We start from the raw sequence: 25,047 nt of genomic DNA, 5'->3' as shown, positions 1-25,047 counted from the left end.
AGCATGTGTGGGGAAATGTGCCATCAGTCTCATAGCATGTGTGGGGGAATGTGCCAACAATGTCATAGCATTTGTGGGGAAATGTGCCATCAATCTCATAGCATGTGTGGGGGAATGTGCCATCAATCTCATAGCATGCGTGGGGAAATGTGCCATCAATCTCATAGCATGTGTGGGGGACGATGTGCTGCCAATTACATGTTGATTTCTTACAAGCTATGGGTGTGTCCGTAACAGAATGTAGGCGGATTGATGGAGCTAATGTAGCTCAAAACTGCACACATCCTGTCACCACCTACATCCTGTCATGGCCACACCCTTTCCTGCTATGTCACCGCCTACATCCGGACATGGCCCCACCCATTTTTTGCGCGCCGCACTCCGGCCCCCGGCCCATTTTCAAAACTCAATGTGGCCCTTGACTTAAAAAGTTTGCCCACCCCTGGACTAAGAGGTGCCCCAGAGCCCCCAACCTCCCCAACACCTTAATCTCTAGTTATCTAGCTTGCAGTCACTGTCATGTATCCCCTTTTCTTATTTCTTTCTGCTTCAAACACAATTGGGAATGACAGCTGAATGAGTTGTGCGCCCCCCTCCTACACTGCGCCCTGAGGCAGGAGCCTCTCCAGCCTCGGCCCGGCCCAGCATACACACACACACACACACACACACACACACACTTATACTATATATATATATATATATATATATATATATATTAGAGCTTGCATGTGATTTGTTTAATTAGCTGACAGATTTGTAAAGCTCTTTTTTGCTGAGATCACATTCTGCTTTAGCACATGATCAAGCCTGGCAAATGACAGATCCCAAATTATGATTAAAAACAGACTAGTTCAGCTGCCAGCAATAGCTGGAACCTGAATTGCATCTTTCCCCAGACTCAATGGCTGCCTGGAGGGGGAATACTAATTAACGTTGCCAGGACTTTTGACAGAAGCAGGGAGGTGTCATGTGGCACACTGCATGTAATGGCAGTCCACATGATGCTGCTGTGGCCATGGAGACAAACACTGGAATGTGCAATTGGGCGAGTTAACTTATGAGCATGCAAATTTCCAGGGAGGGCGAAGAGGGGTGGGCCGGATTCAAAACACTAAAGGGCCAGATATGGTCCGCAGGCCATAGTTTGCCCAGCACTGCCCTAGATCCTTAGGCAATTGCAATTTGCTAGGAGAAATTCTATACTTCCTCCTGTTTCAGAGGAGGTGAGAGAACTGAGTTAAGTGCATAGCATCCTGAGGATTAATGAAGAGTGGGAGTGTCTACAGGATATACATCAAGCGTCCCATAGTGACCACTAATCCCAATGGTAGTTTATGACACAGCTCAATCTACAATATTATATCTATTAAATTATTAGAATACAGTTGGGTAAGATCCCTAGGAATCTCAATCCCCAAATATTTAATTTTTGAATGGTTAATCTGCACTCCCAAGTCATTCCATTCTCTGGTGTTAAGCTGTTTAGAACAAGGGAGCAACTGGCTCTTACATCGCTACATAGTAATTTTATTGAAAAAAGGCATATGTCCATCAAGTTCCACCAATAAATAAGGTACACCACTAGCCTGCATCCTCACATGTCTCTGTTGATCCAAAAGAAGGCAAAAAACCCTTACAAGGCATGGTCCAATTAGCCCCAAAAGGGAAAAAATATTCCTTCCCGACCACAGATGGCAATCAAATAAAATCCTTGAATCAACACCACACATTACCTAATGATTCTAGCCATGGATGTCTTTCATCGCAAGTTAAGCCTCCCTTAAACGCAGATACAGTGGGAAGCAAAAGTTTGGGCAACCTTGTTAATCATCATGATTTTCCTGTATAAATCGTTGGTTGTTACGATAAAAAATGTCAGTTAAATATATCATATAGGAGAGACACACAGTGATATTTGAGAATTGAAATTAAGTTTATTGGATTTACAGAAAGTGCACAATAATTGTTTAAATAAAATTAGGCAGGTGCATACACTGTTATTTTATTGATTCCCAAACCTTTAGAACTAATTATTGGAACTCAAATTGGCTTGGTAAGCTCAGTGACCCCTGACCTACATACACAGGTGAATCCAATTATGAGAAGGAGTATTTAAGGAGGTCAATTGTAAGTTTCCCTTCTCTTTTAATGTTCTCTGAAGAGTAGCAACATGGGGGTCTCAAAACAACTCTCAAATGACCTGAAGACAAAGGTTGTTCACCATCATGGTTTAGGGGAAGGATGCAGAAAGCTGTCTCAGAGATTTTAGCTGTCTGTTTCCACAGTTTCCACAGGAACATATTAAGGAAATGGAAGACCACAGGCTCAGTTCAGGTTAAGGCTCGAAGTGGCAGACCAAGAAAAATCTTGGATAGACGGAAGCTAAAAATGGTGAGAACAGTCAGTCAACCTACAGACCAGCACCAAAGACCTACAACATCATCTTGCTGCAGATGGAGTCACTGTGCATCATTCAACTATTCGGCACACTTTACACAAGGAAATGCTGTATGCAGAGGAAGCTTTTTCTCCGCCCACAGCACAAACCGAGCCTCTTGAGGTATGCTATAGCACATTTGGGCAAGCCAGCTTCATTTTGGAATAAGGTGCTCTGGACTGATGAAACTAAAATTTAGTTATTTGGGCATAACAAGGGGCGTTATGCATGGAGGAAAAATAACACAGCATTCCAAGAAAATCACCTGCTACCTACAGTAAAATATGGTAGTGGTTCCATCATGCTGTGGGGCTGTATGGGCAGTGCAGGGACTGGGAATCTTGTCAAAGTTGAAGGACGCAGGGATTACACACAGTAGCAGCAGATTCTGGAGACCAATGTCCAGGAATCAGTGACAAAACTGAAGCTGCGCCGGGGCTGGATCTTTCAACAAGACAACAACCCTAAACACTGCTCAAAATCCACTAAGGTATTCATGCAGAAGGACAAGAATGTTCTGGAATGGCCATCTCAGTCCCCAGACCTGTTATGATCGCTTCTGCAGCGTTTACTGCTGACTGCAGTGGTATTGCAAACCAAACAGTTCTAATGTCATTACATGCATTTGCTTGCATAGTTTGGTTTGCACTTAAACTAGTTGCTGATTCCATCTGCAGTCGCTCTGAAGTTAATGACAGTTTAATATGCTTTTGTGTAAACAAACATTGTCTGCTGCAGTGGAGGGGCAGTCCCTTTCCTGCAGGCTGCATATCATTGTCTGCCTTTTCCTGCTATCAGCCTGTGATTAATTACCATTCACTTGTGTGGGAGTCTGCAGGTCTGCTCCCATTGGATGACCTCAGTATAAAGAACTGCTTCCTGCAATGCCTCATGGGCTACCATAGTTTCAGACTCTATCTGTTACTCTGCTCGTGCCCCACCTCGTTCCTGGTCCGTGTGGACTGCGCTGACTCCTGCGAAGGGGTCAGCGAGTCCTCCTAGTTCTGCTCTTGTTCTAGAAGTTGCTACTTGCTTGTCTTGTGTCATATATTGGTTCATCGCCAATATATACGCATACTTGCGCATTTTGTTATTTTCCTTGTATTCGTGTTACGTTAATATATCAGTGTCGCTGATATATACGTACACGAACTGTTTATTTCCTGTGTTCAGTTAGTCAGTTTTCCAGCACGTTTTGGTAGTTTGCGCGTATCGTGAACACCCGTGCTGAGCTAGTTATCCTGTTCCTGGTCCTGTTTGTGGATTGCGTTCATCTCTGCGAAGAGATAACGAATCCTTCTGAATCCTGTTCCTGGTCCTGTTTGTGGATTGCGTTCATCTCTGCGAAGAGATAGCGAATCCTTCTGAGTCCTGTTCCCTGTATTACTTCAGTCTTAGTCAGAGTTCCTGCTTATGTCATATATCAGTTCATTGCCAATATATACATATGTTAGTCAGACGTTACGAATAGTTTCATTGATAGCTGTAATTGTAATACGCTAGGAAAACATACTTATTGTATATTTATCTGTGTTACGTTCATCTATCTCGATCCTGCTGTTTCCTGTCTCTCCTGTCCTGTCTTTGTGAGGCACGCCATCGCCGCAACGCATTGGCTGCCTCATTCCAGTCTGTCTGGTTTTGGACGCTTGCTGTCGCTAAGTAATCGCTAGCTAGCAAGCGTTCATTCTGTCTACCTGTCCTGATCTCCTCAGTCCTGGTTTATGCGCTCAGCGCTACTTTGCGCTGAGACGTTATTACGAAAGTGTTTGTGGCTGTTCAGATCTGCACCGGCTCTGTGCACCACAATCTCCTATTGGAGTCAGTCCTCTCCTCCACTAAACTGGGGATATCCTGATCCCTTGTGCTGGTGTGTGTACCTCCTTCACGTCAGCTTATGTGTTGTATGCTGACTGTGGAGATTACACCCCCAAGCTTAACAAGACCTGAATATAATTGAAAATCTGTGGTGTGAGTTAGAGAACTGTCCATGCTCGGACGCCATCAAACCTGAATCAACTACAGATGTTTTGTAAAGAGGAATGGTCCGCAATACTTTCAACCAGAATCCAGACTCTCATTGGAACCAACAGGAAGCATTTAGAGGCTTTCATTTCTGCAAAAGGAGGATCTACTAAATATTGATTTCAAATAAAAACTAGAATCGCGCTACAGCCCTGTGGAGACTCTTTGCAATCAACTCATATAGAGTCATATATAGTTGCTCTATATGAGTTGATTGCAATGAGTCTCCACAAGGCTGTAGCGCGATTCTGGTTTTTATTTGTATTTTATATGTTGTGGTTTTAGGAATGTGCACCACTAATTTACATAAGTGTGTATATTCTCCGTACCAGCGCAGTGTACTTTACTAAATATTGATTTCATTTATTTTTGTGGTGCCCAAATGTATGCACCTGCCTAATTTTGTTTAAATTATTATTGCACACTTTCTGTAAATCCAATAAAGTTTATTTCACTTCTCAAAGATCACTGTGCATGTCTCCTATATGATATATTTAACTGACATTTTTTTATCGTAACAACCAACGATTTATACAGGAAAATTATGACGATTAACAAGGTTGTCCAAACTTTCGCAACCCACTGTATAAAATTTGCCATAATTACTGTGGTAATACATTCCACATTTTAATCTTACTGTAAAGAACCCTTTCCTAAATATATGGCCAAAAAATGTTTCTTCCACTTGTGCCCTCCTTTGCACAAGCCTACAGATAAAAAAAAAAAACAGCCAAACAAAAAAACCCAAAAAACTCATCTGCCAATCTTTTATCTTGCCCTCTTAAGCATTTATACATGTTAATTAGAACCATAATAAATAAGTATGCATTCTAAATAAGCCCAGTTTATTTAACCTTTCCTGGTAAGTGAGACCTTCCATCCCTCTAATCAACTTTGTTGCTCAGATCTGCACCTGCTCTAAAACTGCAATAACCTTCCTGTAATGTGGTGCCCAGAACTGAATTCCATATTCCAAATGCCTTACTAGAGAGTTTAACGGGGGCAGTATTAACCTCCTGAGCCTTACGCCGCTCAGGAGGTTTTGCAACTTTAGAGTCTTGGGACTAATTTAACAGCTTGCCTGGCTGTAAAAGCTTTAGCTAGCACCAGGCTAGCTAGTGAATGTAGCCGGCACCCCCCGATCACCTGATCCAGGCAGTTAATACATTACCCAGCCTGGATCCAGCGATCGGTGCAGCCTCCTCAACAGCTCCGCTCTTCTCTATGGGGAGAATCGTACTTGACATCATGATGTCATGCGCAGACCCGATCCTCCCCATAGAGAGACTGGAGCCGGTCCGGGGAGGCTGCACTGATCGCTGGATCCAGACTGGGTAATGTATTAACTGGTTAGATCGGGGGATCGGCAGCGATCGGGGGAAGCTGGCTACATATACCAGCTAGCCTAGTGCTAGCGAAAGCTTTTACAGCCAGGCAAACTGTTAAATTAGTCCTGGGGGACCCCTGAGGAGAGCGAGCGGTATGCCCGACATAGTGTCAGGCATACTGCTAAGGAGGTTAAGCTACCATCCCGAGTTTGTATTTCCCCTTTAATGCATCCCAAAATGTTATTTGCTTTTGCTTCAGTGGCTTGGAGTTGAATGTGATTACTTAACTTGTTGTCGAGGAGCACACCTAAGTCCTTCTCCAAGTTTGATGTCCCCATCTGTATGACGTTTATTTTGTATGGTGGTAGACCGTTGGTACGACCAAAATGCATGACTTTACATTTTTCAACATTGAATTTCATCTGCCATTTATGTGCACAAATAGCCATCCTATCCAGATCCTCCTGCAATGCAGTATGTCACTATCTTCCTTAGAGATGGCCCGAACGGTTCGCATGCAAACTTATTCAGGCGAACATCAATGGTTCGCGTTCGCGTCAAATTACGAACTTTATGCGAGTTCGACCTGCCCCCTATACTACATCATTGGGCTAAACTTTGACCCTCCACATCACAGTCAGCAGACACATGGTAGCCAATCGGGCTACACTCCCTCCTGGAGCCCCCCCCTTTTATAAAAGGCAGCTGCGTCGGCCATGATATCACTCTGTGTGCTGCGTAGTTAGTGAGAGAAGGGAGAGAGTTGCTGCAGAGATTAGGGAAAGCTTAGTTAGGCTGCTGTTAGGCTTGTTAGCTTGCTCCTTGCTGATACTTATAGCAGAAAAGCACCCCACAACTGCTCTTTTTAGAGCTAATGTTGTTCTTGTGATATGTTTTTTTTTGTGTGTGTGTGTCCCACTGACACTTGCATATACAGCCCTGTCAGTCACAGCTGGCCCTTGCTAAATCCTATTCTGTGCCACTGCCAGGCCCAGCACATTTACTGCACCTGTGTGATACAGCTGCACATTTGTAATACCACTCCAACGGTGCATACCTGTTCATGTTCACTGCACCTACGTGACAGCACACAGTGTTCTATACCAGTCACTGCATAACTGTTCACTGCACCTGTGTGTGTGACAGCTGCACATGGTATTGATACCAGTCACTGCATACCTGTTCACTGCACCTGCGTGACAGCACGCAGTGTTATATACCAGTCACTTCATAACTGTTCACTGCACCTGTGTGTGACAGCTGCACATTGTATTGATACCAGTCTGTGCATACCTTTCACTGCACCTGTGTGACAGCACGCAGTTTTATATACCAGTCACTGCATACCTTTTCACTGCACATTATATTAGTCAAGTCAGTGCATATATTTCACTTCATCCCCCCCCCCCCCCAATATGGACAAAACGGGCAGAGGCAGGCCACCCGGCAGGTCTGTTCGAGGTCGTGCTGTCGTGATTTTGTGCGGCCCTGGACCAAAGTACAGTGTTCTGAAGGCACGTGCCATCAACCCCCAAGATTGTCAGGACGTAGTTGACTATTTAACACAGAACACCTCATCTTCCTCAGCTTCCGCACGGAACCCTGACATCTCTTTCTCCTCCTGCTCTGATTCTGGCACCCCACTTAACACTCAGTCGACAGCCATCAAAGTGCCATCATCCCAGGGCTCAGTGGTGTGGACATTTTTTGTGTGTCTGCCTCAGATGAGAGCAATGCCATCTGTACTCTCTGCCACCGAAAATTGAGCTGTGGAAAGATCAAGACCCGCATAGGGACAACTTCCTTACGAAGGCACATGATGACAAAGCACAAACTGCAATGAGATGACCACCTGAGGAAAAGCAGCATACAAACGCAAAGCCAAACACGGCAGTGGAAGATACCAGGCCACAATTATTTCTCAAAAAAGGCGATACCCAAACTGTACCATGATGTTGAAAGGCAAGTGGTGTCATCTCTGGCACACAGCATTGGGTCAAGGGTCCATCTGACCATGGATGCCTGGTCTGCAAAGCACGGTCAGGCCTGCTCGAAGACTAAGTCAGTCCCCACACACAGCATCTCTGCCTGCAGGCACGCCTTCTCTGCCACCACCAACAGGGTCCAGGACTCCAGGTGGATTCCTGAATTTTTAAGGCCACTGCTAGCAGCGGCCGCTAACAAAAACAATAACAATTTTTTCTGGTGCGTGTACATGCCTGCCTAATTTTTCTGGCTGCGCTGTGGCTGCAACAACAAAACAAAAGGCATGTACATGTGTCAATTCCCCTTTGTGATTGTTACCTTGCCGCGGTGAAGGGGCTTGCGTATCACAATGAAGCAATGACCGCCGGCTATATGAAAGTGTTGGGGGGCACATCCAAGATAATAAGGTCGTTGCTTCATTGTGGACATACCAAATTCAGCTGGACAGTCACTGTTGTTCTATCATTGAGCTACCTCAGCCCGGCTACCATATGGGCTTGAAAACCGCTATCGCCTGCACTCTCACCATGGTGCACACCAGTCCACCATGGCCATAACTACACAGTCAAACAGCTGTTTGCTAGCATTACAGAGTAGTTTGGTCTATCAGTGTGAAGCAGTACACTAATTACACTACCTGATTGATGTATACACATGCAAGATGTTTTAAAGCACTTAATGCCTCCAATTTGGCATGCAATGGGATTTCTGCCCTTAAAACGATGCTGTGCGTCAAATCCTAATTTTTTTCCCCCGGGACTTTTGCCGTGTATCCCACTCCGCCATGCCCCCCTCCAGGTATTAGACCCCTTGAAACATCTTTTCCATTACTTTTCTGGCCAGAATTAATGTTTGAAGTTTTGAAAGTTCATCTGCCCATTGACGTCTATGGCGGTTTGCGAAGTTTGCGCGAAAGGAACTTTTTCAGACGTTCGAGGTTCACGAACCTAAAATCGGAGGTTTGAGCCATCTCTAATCTTCCTTAGAGTTGATGCTAAATAACTAAAATTGAGTTATTTGGGCATAACAAGGGGCGTTATGCATGCATCTGCAAAAATAGCAACATTACTCTACTTCATTTACTAGGTCATTAATAAATAAATTGAAGCGTACTGGACCCAGTACTGACCCCTATGGGACCCCACTGCTAGCAGTCATTACGCAATGATACCCTTCACTTACGTTGTACTACTGTGTTCACTGCTCACTGGTATTAATCATCTCATTACCCAGTGACACCCTTCACTTAGGTTGTACTACTGTGTTCACTGCTCACTGGTATTAATCATCTCATTACCCAGTGATACCCTTCGCTTAGGTTGTACTACTGTGTTCACTGCTCACTGGTATTAATCATCTCATTACCCAATGATACCCTTCACTTAGGTTGTACTACTGTGTTCACTGCTCACTGGTATTAATCATCTCATTACCCAGTGATACCCTTCACTTACGTTGTACTGTGTTCACTGCTCACTGGTATTAATCATCTCATTACCCAGTGATACCCTTCACGTAGGTTGTACTACTGTGTTCACTGCTCACTGGTATTAATCATCTCATTAGCCAGTGATTCATTAGCAACATGTCTGGCAGGGTTCGTGCAGGTGTCAGAAAAGGGAGTTCCATTGCCTCAGCCACTTCTGAGACTGCTCCACGGCCAGGGAGAGGATGCCCAGCTGTATGGGGTCGTGATGCAGCAGAAAGGGCAGCACAGCCTGGGCCGAGGCAGCAGACGCCGTTTTCACAATATTTTAAAGTTTCTGGTCCCCGTGTGGTGGTTGAGCAGATGGAACCTGAGGTGTTGATGGACATCATGACTGCATCCCAGACCTCTACTGTGAGCAGCACCCCAAGCAGCAGCAGCAGCCAACGCCCCACGCTTGATGTGACATCCACCCCAGCACCCAGTGGTCAGCAGCCCTCCCAGGATGACAGCGTTCTGTCCCTCAGTCCGGCGCCACCACCATGCAACCCCCAACTAGCACACATTGTTCCGCTGCACCCTCTGCTAGCGGGGGCCACAGTAAATTAAAGTCACCGGTATGGAAGTATTTTGAGGTGTTCAGCCACGACAAAAAATATGCGGTGTGCAAGTTATGCAGCAAAAAATTAAGCCATGGGAAAAATATGTCCAAGATGGGTACCTCATCCCTCCAGGGCCACCTGAAGAGCCGCCACTGCCATCAGTATGAGGAATTTAAGAGGAGGCAGGCACTGCAAGCAGGGGGTGCTGAGAGCACAAGGCCCACCACAGCAGCAGCATCATCCCTCCCTCAGGGTCGTGAATCCCCCGCCGCAGCAGCAGTACTAGCACCCAAGCGCTCATCCACCTCAGCTACTCCGGACACAGACATTGAGGCTGGCAGCCAGTCATCTCTCTCCTCTCTCCCCTGCATCCTATCATCGTCAGACCCTGCTGAGCGACACCTTTAGGGGTCTGACCAAGCCTCCAAGCCACAGGCGGATCCGCAAACTAAATGGCTTGCTGGCCCGGGTCATAGCATCACAGCTTGTTCCCTACTCCCTGGTGCAGGAGGGGAGCGATATGCGGACGCTGCTCCAATTTGGCATCCCTGAGTGGAAAATCCCCAGTCGCCACTATTTCAGCAGGAACGCCATCCCAGCACTCCACAAGTTTGTGGTGGAAAACGTGGCCCGTTCGCTCGACTACTCTGTGGGCGAGCGGGTCCACGTCACCATGGACTCGTGGAGTAGCCGATTTGGGACAGGTAGCAACCTGTCCTTTACAGCCCACTGGGTGACACTGGTGGAAGGGAGGGAGGACAAGAGCACAGCAGCCCAGTTAGTGGTGCCACCACGCGGGATCAGGGGGGATGCAGCAGGCGCCTCTCATCCCACTCCCTCAACACCCGGAAAGCAAGCCCGCCTCAGCAGCAGCAGCGCCAAGCCTCGGCACTGCCAAGCGCTGTTAAAATTGGTGACCCTGGGGAAGGAGAGGCTTATGGCCGCCAACGTCCTGGCCGCCCTCAGGAAGCAGGAGCGGAGGTGGCTGACCCCCAGAGGCCTGGAAGTGGGGTATGTGGCAGCCGATAACAGGGCCAATCTGGTGGCCGCAGTGCAGTAGGGAAACCTCCAGCACATCCCCTGCTTGGCCCACATGCTCAATCTTGTGGTGCAGCACTTCCTGCGCACCTACGAGGGGATGAGTGACCTGCTGCAAGATGCCCAGGTGGTGGTACGCTTTTTCCGCCTCTCAGCCACTGCCTCTGCACTCCTGTCCACCTTACAGCAGCAATATGGCAAGCCACACCGCCTGATTATTGACATGCCAACTCGGTGGAATTCAACTCTGGCCATTTTGGAGCGGCTGTGTCAGCACAGGCGCGCTCTTAGGGCCTACAGTGGAGGAAATAATTATTTGACCCCTCACTGATTTTGTAAGTTTGTCCAATGACAAAGAAATGAAAAGTCTCAGAACAGTATCATTTCAATGGTAGGTTTATTTTAACAGTGGCAGATCATTTTAACAGTGGCACATCAAAAGGAAAATCGAAAAAATAACCTTAAATAAAAGATAGCAACTGATTTGCATTTCATTGAGTGAAATAAGTTTTTGAACCCCTACCAACCATTAAGAGTTCTGGCTCCCACAGAGTGGTTAGACACTTCTACTCAATTAGTCACCCTCATTAAGGACACCTGTCTTAACTAGTCACCTGTATAAAAGACACCTGTCCACAGAATCAATCAATCAAGCAGACTCCAAACTCTCCAACATGGGAAAGACCAAAGAGCTGTCCAAGGATGTCAGAGACAAAATTGTAGACCTGCACAAGGCTGGAATGGGCTACAAAACCATTAGCAAGAAGCTGGGAGAGAAGGTGACAACTGTTGGTGCGATTGTTTCGAAAATGGAAGGAGCACAAAATGACCATCAATCGACCTCGCTCTGGGGCTCCACGCAAGATCTCACCTCGTGGGGTGTCAATGGTTCTGAGAAAGGTGAAAAAGCATCCTAGAACTACACGGGAGGAGTTAGTGAATGACCTCAAATTAGCAGGGACCACAGTCACCAAGAAAACCATTGGAAACACATTATACCGCAATGGATTAAAATCCTGCAGGGCTCGCAAGGTCCCCCTGTTCAAAAAGGCACATGTGCAGGCCCGTCTGAAGTTTGCCAATGAACACCTGAATGATTCTGTGAGTGACTGGGAGAAGGTGCTGTGATCTGATGAGACCAAAATAGAGCTCTTTGGCATTAACTCAACTCGCTGTGTTTGGAGGAAGAAAAATGCTGCCTATGACCCCCAAAACACCGTCCCCACCGTCAAGCATGGGGGTGGAAACATTTTGCTTTGGGGGTGTTTTTCTGCTAAGGGCACAGGACAACTTAATCGCTTTAACGGGAAAATGGACGGAGCCATGTATTGTGAAATCCTGAACGACAACCTCCTTCCCTCTGCCAGGAAACTGAAAATGGGTCGTGGCTGGGTGTTCCAGCACGACAATGACCCAAAACATACAGCAAAGGCAACAAAGGAGTGGCTCAAGAAGAAGCACATTAAGGTCATGTAGTGGCCTAGTCAGTCTCCGGACCTTAATCCAATAGAAAACCTATGGAGGGAGCTCAAGCTCAGAGTTGCACAGAGACAGCCTCGAAACCTTAGGGATTTAGAGATGATCTGCAAAGAGGAGTGGACCAACATTCCTCCTAAAATGTGTGCAAACTTGGTCATGCTCAGCTTTTATGAGGTAGTGAATGCTAATATGGATATTGGGAATGCTGTAGATGTGATATACTTGGACTTTGCAAAGGCTTTCGACACTGTTCCCCACAAAAGTCTGGTGCAAAAGTTGAGGATGCAAGGACTGGGGAAGAGTCTGTGTTCATGGATAGGGAACTGGCTAATGGACAGAAAACAAAGAGTTGTGGTCAATGGATCGTACTCAAAATGGGAGACTGTTAGCAGTGGGGTCCCACAGGGGTCTGTTCTGGGTCCAGTGCTCTTCAATTTATTTATTAATGACCTAGTAGATGCAGTAGTGAGCAATGTTGCTATTTTTGCAGATGATACAAAATTGTGCAGAATCATTAACTCTCAGGAAGTAGGTGTCATATTGCAACAGGATCTGGATAGGATGGCTATATGGGCACATACATGGCAGATGAAATTCAATGTTGACAAATGTAAGGTCATGCATTTTGGACGTACTAATGGTCTAGCACCATACAAAATAAATGGGATACAGTTGGGGACATCAAACTTGGAGAAGGACTTAGGAGTACTCATTGACAACAAGTTAAATAATCGTACTCAATGCCAAGCAGCTGCAGCTAAAGCTAACAAAATTTTGGGATGCATTAAAAGGGAAATAAAAACTCGAGATGCTAGCATAATATTGCCCCTGTTTAACTCTCTAGTAAGGCCACATCTGGAATATGGAATTCAGTTCTGGGCACCACATTACAAAAAAGATATTGCAGTTTTAGAGCAGGTGCAGAGACGAGCAACAAAATTGATGCGTGGGATGGAAGGTCTCACTTATCGAGAAAGGTTAGATAAACTGGGTTTATTTAGTCTAGAGAAAAGGCGCCTTAGAGGGGATCTAATTAACATGTATAAATACATCAGAGGGCAATATAATACCTTGGCGGATGAGCTTTTTGTCCCTAGGCCTTCTCAAAGGACTAGAGGACATGATCTGCGCATGGAGGAAAAACGTTTTAGCCATTTATTTAGGAAAGGGTTCTTTACAGTAAGAGTGATTAAGATGTGGAATGCATTGCCACAGGAAGTCGTTATGGCAAACTCTATACCTGCATTTAAAGGGGGCTTAGATGCTTTCCTTGCGTTGAAAGACATCCATGGCTACAATTACTAGGTAATGCCTAATGATGTTGATCCAGGGATTTTATCTGATTGCCATCTGGAGTCGGGAAGGAATTTTTCCCTTTAGGGGCTAATTGGACCATGCCTTGTAAGGGTTTTTTCGCCTTCCTCTGGATCAACAGGGATATGTGAGGGAGCAGGCTGGTGTTGTACTTTATACTGGTTGAACTCGATGGACGTATGTCTTTTTTCAACCAAAATAACTATGTAACTATGTAAATTACAAGAAACGTTTGACCTCTGTGCTTGCAAACAAGGGTTTTTCCACTAAGTATTAAGTCTTTTATTGTTAGAGGGTTCAACAACTTATTTCACTCAATGAAATGCAAATCAGTTGCTATCTTTTATTTAAGGTTATTTTTTCGATTTTCCTTTTGATGTGCCATCTGCCACTGTTAAAATAAACCTACCATTGAAATGATACTGTTCTGAGACTTTTCATTTCTTTGTCATTGGACAAACTTACAAAATCAGTGAGGGGTCAAATAATTATTTCCTCCACTGTACATGCTAGACCCGAGTGTCCCCAGCAACCAGCAAGTCCCCATCATCACTGCAAATCAGTGAACAGTGATGCAGCAAATATGCCTGGTGCTGAATCCTGGAGGCAACCAAGATGGTCAGCGAGGAGCGGGCCTCTGTGTGTCAGTGGGTGCCCATGGTTTGTCTGCTGGAGCAGGCAATGGGCAATTTAATTGACCATGGGGAGGAAGCCCTGAGGCAGCTGGAAATGGACCAGATGGCAGCACAGGAGGGCTCACGGGTAGTGGAGGAGTTGGAGGTCCCTAACCTGAATGATGAGGAGGAGGAGCAGAGCGCCGCAGGCGTTGTACGGGGGATGGCAGCTTGGGGAGGATGACACGGCACAGGAAGAGGACAGGCATGGGATATGGGACCATGACGAGGACGATGAGGATCTTGCTGTCAAGGCCCACTTGTTTCCCATGGATGTGCACATGTTGCGCTGCCTTCGCAGGGACCCCCAGGTGATCCAGATGTATTCAAGGGAGGACATCTGGATCACCTTGATGCTGGACTCACGTTTGAAGGGCAAGCTGGGAGACTTCATGACGCTATCCACCACCGAGCAACGCACAAGGGAGTTGCAGGAGGCCCTTGTGCGCAGAGTACTGGAAGCATTCCCCCAGCCTTCCACCCCCACTGTAACTGCTCTGCCAACCCAGCAACAGGTGCCTGACATCGACACCAGCAGCAAAACAACTACCACCAGCAGCAGCAACTGGCTCCCCAGAGATCTGAAGAGCCTAAGCAAGAGCCTGTATGCAGTGCAGCAGCCCACAGCAGAGGTTCCAGCCACAGCATCCACCTCCAACCAGCACCAGCAGCGAATAACCAAGCATGGTGGCTGACTACATGGGGTCATTCAGCGGGCTCAATGACACCGACAGCCCCGTGGACCCCTTGAAGTACTGGGTCAAGAGACTGAACATCTGGAGGGAGCTTGCCCAGTACGCCCTCAGACACCTGTCCTGCCCCCCTTTCAGTGTCCTCTCCGAGAGATGCTTCAGTGCGGCCGGTGGCGTGGTCACCGAGAAGCGCTCTCGGCTCTCTCACGCCAATGTGGACAAACTCTCCTTCCTGAAAATCAACCAGGCTTGGGTGGAAGGTGAGTTCCTGGCCCCTATTGTCGGACACAGGGGGACATGAAGTTGCTGCTGCAATGTGTTAACCATGCCTGCCTTGCCTTTGAACTGACCGGCCGCTTTGTCCTCCTGACTCAGTTGCTGCTTCTACACTACGTTCACTCTGCCCGGGTCACCGGGCGCATGTAATGTTTGGGGCAGCACGATTACACTGTGGTACTACTAACTTGCCATGGTCCTTCTGTGCTGCTGAACTGACCGGCCGCTTGGTCCTCCTGACTCAGTCACTACTACTACAACTCTGCGTTCACTCTGCCCGGGTCACTGGGCGCATCTGTTTGGGGCAGCACTATTACAGTGTGGTACTACTACCAGTGAGTTGCCATGGTCCTTCTGTGCTGCTGAACTGACCGGCCGCTTTGTCCTCCTGACTCAGTCGCTACTAGTACTACTCTGCGTAATTTTTGGGGCAGCACTATTACACTGTGCTACTACCAGTGAGTTGCCATGGTTCTTCTGTGCTGCTGAACTGACCAGCCGCTTTGTCCTCCTGACTCAGTCACTACTAAAGTCTGCGTTCACACTGCCCAGGCTCTCCCACGCCAATGTGGACAAACTCGCCTTCCTGAAAATCAACCAGGCTTGGGTGGAAGGTGAGTTCCTGGCCCCTATTGTCGGACACAGGGGGACATGAAGTTGCTGCTGCAATGTGTTAACCATGCCTGCCTTGCCTTTGAACTGACCGGCCGCTTTGTCCTCCTGACTCAGTTGCTGCTTCTACACTACGTTCACTCTGCCCGGGTCACCGGGCGCATCTAATGTTTGGGGCAGTACTATTACACTGCGGTACTACTACCATTGAGTTGCCATGGTCCTTCTGTGCTACTGAACTGACCAGCCGCTTTGTCCTCCTGACTCAGTCGCTACTTCTACTATTCTGCGTTCACTCTGCCCGGGTCACTGGGCGCATCTAATGTTTGGGGCAGCACTATTACAGTGTGGTACTACTACCAGTGAGTTGCCATGGTCCTTCTGTGCTGCTGAACTGACCGGCCACTTTGTCCTCCTGACTCAGTCGCTACTAGTACTACTCTGCGTAATTTTTGGGGCAGCACTATTACACTGTGCTACTATGCTACTACCAGTGAGTTGCCATGGTCCTTCTGTGCTGCTGAACTGACCAGCCGCTTTGTCCTCCTGACTCAGTCGCTACTAAAGTCTGCGTTCACACTGCCCAGGTCCACTGACAAGTCTGCTGTTATGTCATTGCTAATCGCTGCAAAAAAAAAACCAACAAATTACAAAAACCTCTCTGGACCTTTTTGGCGTCAGTCAGCCACTCATCCTCCTCCAGTGGTACCATCACCGTCAAGTGCCATTGGAACTCACCTTCACCTCTGTGATTGCTTGTGTATTTCCCTGTTTAAAACCACTCATTACCAATAAATAGCCGCATTTCAAGTGTTGTTTTCACTTTAAAATCCATTTTCTCAAAAAAAAAAAAAAAAAAAAGATTTTTGGAATTTTTTTTTTTATGTTGAAGTGTAGCCCCTTATCCCCTTGATAATCCATACCATTTGTGGGATTGTAGCATGTATGGGGGCTTTGCTATTAACGTTAAAAGAAAATCCGGATCCGGATGTGATTGCTTCATTCACTACCGAAAATCCACGTCATTCCGTGGACACGTATCGAAATCTGGATCCAATAACGCCGAATGGGGATTTTTTTTTGGGAACGACCGTGGTTGCCGGATTCGTGGATCGGGATATCCGAGCACCACTGTCAGTCGGCACAAGATCCACTGAGTTATGGAGTGGCTGGAGGGGGAGAGTCCGTGCGCTACCATGAGCTGCGGATTTGTACATTTTCCCTCCCAAAGCCCTCTCTTCCGCAGGTAGTAAGCAAGGGATCACATTTGTGTCTTTGGGAACCACAGATTATTTCCCACAAGTGTTTTGCTGCACAATACAGCAAAGACCCCAGTATCCGGCACTGGCAGGGATTGCCTGATGCCGGACACATGCTTGCCAGTTGTTTGAGAAGCACAGCCCTTCCCCTGCAAATCATCAAGCCTCCAGCGATATCTGGCAGTCTCCCAGTACCTCCTTGCCAGCTCCTAACAGCTTTCTGGCATCCTCCGTGCATGCAAGTCGGGGATTCACATAACCCGCATTGGGTCATGTGACATGCCAGCTTGCGTGCACCACACTGGAAAGCTGTTAGGAGCATGCGAGGAGGTACCGGGAGACTGCCAGACATCGCTAGAGGCTCAGTAAGCATTTAAAATGCCTCCACCCCCCTTAAACACTATAAGTCCCTGTTATCCTTAAGGCATGATGGTTAGTTGAGACTTCTGGTTGCCGGAAATTCTGGATAACCGGGACTCTGCTTTATGTGCGTTTTGTCTGTGATTTGTTTTCACAGTATCCAACAAAAATCATTAGATGAGTACAAGAGATGGAGAAAGGATAGAAAGGATCATACATAGGGTGACACAGAGTAGAGAAGGTGGACACAGAGAGTGAAAGGAGGTAGACAAAATTACAATGAGGTCAAAGAGACAGAGCAAGTGAAAGCATCACAATACTGTATTATACAGACATAAATAGTGCAAATTCACTTATGCTGGCCAGTTATGCTGCAGAGCATGCATGAATGTACAATGCAAAGACACACTACCCCACTTTCCAAATGTTATGTTTAAATTATTTTTAAACTACACAGGCTAGACAAGAGAAGTTAGCATCCCCCACTGTGCCCCCTTCTTACCCTTGTATCCAGTGCAGTAGCCTCAGATAGCAGCCGGTATGCAGATATCTAGAAGGGGAGAGCATCGTGCTGCCGGGGCTGTGAGGCATGCCTGACATTCCAGCTCAGGCTCAGCAGACGCTGCCTGCTACATGTGTACAGCATGAAATAAAGATCAATGTGAAGGACGATAGTGCACATGAACATATGAACACACACACACACGGGTTGGACAAAATAATGGAAACACCTTGAAAATCAACAAAATATATTTTAATATAGTGTAGGTCCACCTTTTGCAGCAATTACAGCCTCAATTCTCCGAGGTATTGATTCATACAAATTGTGAATTGTTTCCAAAGGAATTTTAGCCCATTCTTCAGTTACAACACCCTCCAGTTCTTTTAAAGACTATGTCGGCGGAAATCGACTTCTTACTTGAATCTCTAAAAACGACCATAAATGCTCAATAATGTTGAGGTCTGGGGATTGTGGTGGCCAGATGAGATGCTTAACTTCATTAGAATGTTCCTTGTGCCATTCTTTAACAATTCTAGCTGTACAGAATGGGGCATTATCATCTTGAAAGATGGCATTCCCCTCCAGAAACAGTTCTTGAACCATAGGATGAACTTGGACGCCCAAAATTCCAAAATAGTCTCGGCTGTTAATTCTTTCATGAAGGGAAATCATTGGCCTGGCGTATTTCCAAGAAATAGCACCACAGATCATCACAGAACCCCCGCCATGTTTTACGGTTGGGAGAAGGAAGTCTGGATGAAATGCTTCTTTCGGCTGTCTCCAAACGTACACTCGGCCGGAGGTCAGAAATAAAGTGATGATTCGTCAGAGAAAATCACATTTTTCCACTGCTCGAGGGACCGATTCTGGTGGTTTCGGCACCACTCTAACCGCTTTGAAACATTTGACTTTGAGAGCAGAGGTTTTCTAATTGCAGTTCTTTCGTGGAATCCAGATTTGTGCAGCTCCCAACAAACAGTTTTTGTGGAAACTGGATTCTGTAGGTGTTCATTCAGCTCTGCAGTAATTTTAGGAGCCGTGGTCTTGCGAGCTTTTCTAACAATTCGATTTAGAGTCCGACTTTTGAGACAGTACCTCTTGAAATGCCAAGCATTCGGACAGTTTCTGTTACAGTAGCGCCTGCCATACGAGCACCAACAATTTTGCCTCTTTGAAAGTCTATATGATCTGCCATTTTTATCAATTCTAACCAACTTTTGTTTATTATTTTTGTTATTTGATATGTTTAATCAAAATAATTGTTTTTTTTACAGATAGTTAAACAAAAAAAATTAACATGTCAAGTTTTGATTGCTTAAAGAGAACCCGAGGTGGGATTTAATTATGCTAGTGGGGCACAGAGGCTGGTTATGCACACTAACACCAGCCTCTGTTGCCCCATGGTGTGCCTCCAAGACCCCCCTGCGCGCCGCTATACCCCCCGCAGTGCTGGCGACACACAGCGTGTCGCCAGCACAATGTTTACCTCTGTGCTGTTTGTCAGCGCCGCTCCCCCGCCTCCTCCGTATCAGCGCTACCTGCCCGCGTCACTTCTCTCCAATCAGCGGGAGGGAAGGGACACGGGCGGGTAGTGCCGATGCGGGGGAGCGGCGCTGACAGAAAGCGCAGAGGTAAACATTGTGCTGGCGACACGCTGCGTGTCGCCAGCACAGCGGGGGGTATAGCGGCGCGCAGGGGGGGTCTTGGAGGCACACCATGGGGCAACAGAGGCTGGTGTTAGTATGCACAACCAGCCTCTGTGCCCCACTAGCATAATTTAAATCCCACCTCGGGTTCTCTTTAAAACATGTTCAAGGATTATGATGCCAAAATGTTAGGTGTTTCCATTATTTTGTCCAACCCCTGTATAATGAGGCCAACGTTTGAAACTTGTCACTTAATGATCCTCTGTGCAGGGCTGGGTAGCCTGTGTCTCCTGTCACCGCTGGCTGGCTTTCTCTTCTTCCTTCTCCAGCCACCCATGCTTGTTGGCATTCAGATAGTGAGGGGCGGGGCAGAGAGTAGTGCAGAGCCTGCAGACTTGTGAAGTTGAAGAGGAGGACAGTGCTGGAGCCTGGAGGTAACTCGTCCGTCTGTCTGCACTCTGAGCCTGCAGCCATCCTCTCTTCTGGACTCCCTTTAGTGTCTGGCGTCTGAAGCATTCTCAGATGCTAGAGGTACAAGCCTGGAGGAGAAGATGTCTGCAGGCTACAGAGACTTGGAGGAGCTAACTGTCGCGATTTTGCCGGGGGAGGATCGGGGCACCCCACTAAAGGTTTGTGGCATGTGCTATGAACCTTTTGTGCTAGCAACGCCTATGGCCAACATATTGTTCTTCGAGTTCAGCTTGTTCTTATTATGTTGGCTAAGGAAATAGCCAACATATTGTTCTTCGAGTTCAGCTCGTTATGTTGGCTATGGAAATAGCCAACATGTTGTTCTACAAGTTCAGCTTATTCTTCTTATGTTGGCTATGGAAATAGCCAATATCTTGATCTACAAGTTCAGCTTAATATGTTGGCTATGAAATACCAACATATTGTTCTTGGAGTTTAGCTCGGGCTTATTAAAAAAAAGTGGGTGGAGCCACAAACAACCAGGTTTTCCCTGTTGACTTCAATGAGAAAATGTAACAGCTGTAAAACTCAGTGTGAAAAGAAGAGACCCCAAACTTGACAAAGTGGGATACTGGGTGACTGGGGTTAAAATTTGGCAAGGTGGGCAGAGCCACATACAGCCAATCAAACTAATTCATCTTCTTCTTCATCTTCTTCTTCATCTTCATCATCATCATTGCTATGAAATAGCCAACATACTGTTCTTTGAGTTTGGGGCAGTTCTGAAACTTTGCACACTGGTTCAGCTCATACCCGAATAGGTTGCTTGTGCTTTGGTAAGCAATCCCTCCCTCCATGCCCCTGTGGCGGCCCCTTGAAGCCCCCATTTTTCCCATAGACTTTCATTGGAAAATTTTTTCTGTTTTAAGAAAGCAACCTTTTGTTTTCCATTGGAAAATTTGAAACTTTTACCACTGATACAGCTTTGAAGTTACACTCACCAAACTTGGGGCACTTAGTCATGGGGTGGAGCTGAAAAATTTTGTCACCTTTTGGGGACACAAAAAAGTTGTGGAGCCACAAACATCCAATCAGATTTTTCCTATTGACTTTAATGAGAAAATGTAAAAAGCTCTTATTCTTATAGTATGAAAGCCAGATACCCCAAACTTGTCACAGTGGGTCACTGGGTGACTGGGGTTAAAATTTGGCAAGGTGGGCGGAGTCACATACAGCCAATCAGACACACAGCCAACATCATGGGGTTTCTTCAGAAACGACACCACCTAGTTATTATTATTAGCGCCCCCATTTTCTTTATGCTACTCCTACAGTTTTAGGGGTACAAGCCTCAAACTTTCCACACTTATTCGTCTTCTAGCAAAGTACGTTGCTTGTGCTTTAATAAGCAATCCCACCCACCGTGCCCCTGTGGCGGACCACCGAAGACCCTTTTCTCGTATTTACTTTGACAGGGAAAATTTTCAATTTGCTGCCACTTGTACAGTTTTGAAGCTACAGTCCACAAACTCGGACCACATATTGGTGGTGTCCCAAATAAAAATATGTATTTTGGGGGCACCCCAACGTGGGCGGAGCTACCAACAGCCAATAAAATTTTAGCAATTTTCTATAGCTACTCCTCCCTGAGATTTAGGAGTACAATTATGAAACCTTGCACACTTGTTCGGCTCATACCTGAATAGGTTGCTTGTGCTCTGTTAAGCAATCTCACCCTCTGTGCCCCTGTGGTGGCCCTCTGAAGACCCCATTTTTTCCATAGACTTTTATTGAAAAATGTTAATCTTTTGCCACTCATACAGCTTTGAAGTTACACGCACCAAACGTGGGTCACTTAGTCATGGGGTGAACCTGAAAAATTCTGTCACATTTTAGGGACCCAGAAAAGTAGGCGGTGCCACAAGCAGCCAATCAGATTTTCCCTATTGACTTCAATGGGAAAATGTAAACAGCAGTAATTCTCACAGTATTAAAACACCGCACCACATGCCACGGACCCCCCAACCCCCCCCCCCCCCGACGTGCAACGGTTATGCACCTGAGGAAGGACGGAAGCCCGCAACATGTAATGCAGCACCCCGCCCGACAACACACAGCAATAGCCCCCGGAGCCAACTGTGCGTCGCCTCTCCCCCGCCCATCCATGGTGAACCAGCAACCGCTTGGCCAATTCGGTCTAGACTGAGCACCGGCAAAGTGTACAGGTCATACATATCTGGTATACTGCTTCCAAGGCGTCCCTTCTACTAACTGCTCCCTCACATATCCCTGTTGATCCAGAGGAAGACGAAAAACCCTTACAAGGCATGGTCCAATTATCCCCAAAAGGGAAAAAATTCCTTCCCGACTCCAGCTGGCAATCAGATAAAATCCCTGGATCAACATCACTGGGCATTACCTAGTAATTGTAGCCATGGATGTCTTGTATTGGATTATCTGTAAGTTTGGAATTGGATATTTCCAAATGCTTGCTTAGATTAAGGGACAGGTTATTTATTTTCCTAGCTGTTTCAATTCGTTTCCATCATTTAGTTTTATATGTGAGTGAATTTCAGTGGAAAGTGGAAAATGCGCATAAAATTGTATAACACATCTAACAGCTTTGTTGGTCTTATGTTCCTAAGTATTAGTTGTTCTAATAAGACTAACTATACTGGGGGGGTCATCTGACTATCGATGGTGTGTGTGTGTGCAGGGGCGTAACTAGAAATCACTGGGCTCCCCTGTGAAAATTTGGATACCCCCCCCCCGGCCCGCTCATGGCCGTTTTGGGGGCAGGAGGGGTCGCAGCATGAGGTGAGAGCATTGGCCCCCACGTTGGCAGGGAGGGGGGCTACTCCCACCTCCCTCACTTCGGGCTCTCCCCACAGCGTGCTCCCCTGCTGCAATAAGTGGCAGCAGCGGCGGCAGGAACACAGGCATTCCTTTGTGTTCTACTAGGACTAAAGCCTTCGCTTTTCCAAATAGTAAAACTACATCCACATACATGTTTTATTAAATAAACATATATTATTAAATTTAAAATTAAAGCGGATCCGAGATGAAAAACTTAACTATAACAAGTAACTTGTCTATATATCTTATCTAAAGTTTAGGTAGTTTACACAGCAAATCTAGCTGCAAACAGCTTTAATAGAATATGATTCTTTCTTCTTGTGATACAATGACAGCAGCCATGTTGTTTGTAAACATTACACAGAGGCAGGCTTATCTGCATCTTGAGCAAAAAAACCTAATCCTCCCTGATTCTCCCTCCTCCCCTCTGCCTCTGAAATCTCTGGCTAGTAACACCTCCCCCTCCTCCAGCCTAGACTGAGCTCCCATGAGCCCTTGCTACTGTCTGAAAGTGCCTTGGCTCTCTGAAAACCTGTGGGCGTGGCTTGTTTAGTTTATAGGGAATTACAGTATTAAAACAAAAAAGTATTTGGCTTGAGGAATGCCCTATAAACAATAGGAAAGGAACCCAATTATGCAATGTGTAAAAGTTCATCTCAGATCCACTTAACGGTTTACCTCCCACACCAATAATTACCCAAATAAAATTTTTAATGAAAAAAAAAATTAAAATAAAAAAAAAAACAAAAACAAAACAAACAAAACCTAAATAGTTACCTAAGGGTCGGAACTTTTTTTCATATGCATGTGAAGAGGGTGTATTACTAATATTTTTAAAATTATGGACTTATAATAAGTGTCGGACACAAAACTGAAAAAATGCACCTTTATTTCCAAATAAAATATGGGCGCCATACATTGTGATAGGGACATAATTTAAATGGTGTAATAACCGGGACAAATGGGCAAATAAAATACATAGGTTTTAATTATGGTAGCATGTATTATTTTAAAGCTATAACGGCTGAAAACTGGGAAATTTATTTTTTTTTTCATTTTTTTCTTAACATTTCTGTTCAAATGCGTTTAGAAAAAAATAATTCTTAGCAAAAGGTACCACTCAAAGAAAGCCTAATTAGTGGCAGAAAGAAACAAGATATAGATCAATTCATTGTGATAATTAGTGATAAAGTCATTTGCGAATGAATGAGAGGTGAAAATTTTCTCTGATGCATAAGGTGAAAAACGACTGACAGCTGAAATGGTTAAACCACAGGGCATTTTTGGATTTTTATCCCTTAATATTCCATACAATTTTGGCATTTCAACAGTCACCATTAATACAGCAATACCTTTTTTTGAAATTACTAATGCTATCAAAGGGATACATGTATTGTTTTTTTGGGACAATATCTTTTTTTGGGTAATATTTTTTACCAACAATATTTTATGGGTATTTTACAGGGGAAAAATAGGCATAAATGCATGAAATACACATTTTTAATTTTTAACCATTACTAATTTTCTTAGAAGTGTCACAATTATAAAATACCGGCATCCTCAAATATATTATTTTGCTCGTCTCAATTAAAAGGATACCACACATGCCATATTTCATCACAAGTTGGGCATGTGGCATCCTATTATCGCCAGGCTGTGCGTGTCTGTAGTGACTGGATGCGATTGTTATGCGCATAGTTTTTTTGAACCTTAGTGCTGTACAGATAAATTGCTAGGCAACAGCATAGCAATGCATTTATACAGTGTTGGGTCCCCGAACAGTCGCCCTAGCGATTGTATCCGATTGCTTAGTTGGCAGCCAGGCAGTCAGCAGCCATTACAGTTGTTCATTAAGTAAAAGTTCATCTCGGATCCACTTTAAAGCCAAGTATAGGTGACACAAGGGGTTAATTAGGTAGAGGTAGAGAGTAAACCACAGGGGGAAAACACTTTATTAATTATTGTGGCACTGTCACTTTTCAGTTTTTTAATATTTTTTTTCAAACGACTTTCAGTTAACAATTGTTGCTATAGAGGAATCATTAATTTTAAAACTGGTGCATGCACACAAGCAGGAACAGGGGTGCGCACAGGGGAGAGTGCGCGGCAGCATTAATTACA

The 25,047-nt window shown here is 45.7% G+C and overlaps 1 protein-coding gene across 3 annotated transcripts in view; it reads left to right on the top strand.

The window, feature by feature from the left end:
* MFSD6 (major facilitator superfamily domain containing 6) overlaps positions 1 to 25,047 on the top strand; it is a 538,131-nt gene that overhangs the window by 86,146 nt on the left and 426,938 nt on the right. The gene's annotated exons all lie outside the window — the stretch shown is intronic.

This window comes from Hyperolius riggenbachi, chromosome 7, assembly GCF_040937935.1.
Source record: "Hyperolius riggenbachi isolate aHypRig1 chromosome 7, aHypRig1.pri, whole genome shotgun sequence".
In the NCBI taxonomy this organism is placed as follows: domain Eukaryota; kingdom Metazoa; phylum Chordata; class Amphibia; order Anura; family Hyperoliidae; genus Hyperolius; species Hyperolius riggenbachi.
Note: the sequence above shows the minus strand (reverse complement) of the source record. Positions and strands in the feature narration are given on the sequence as shown.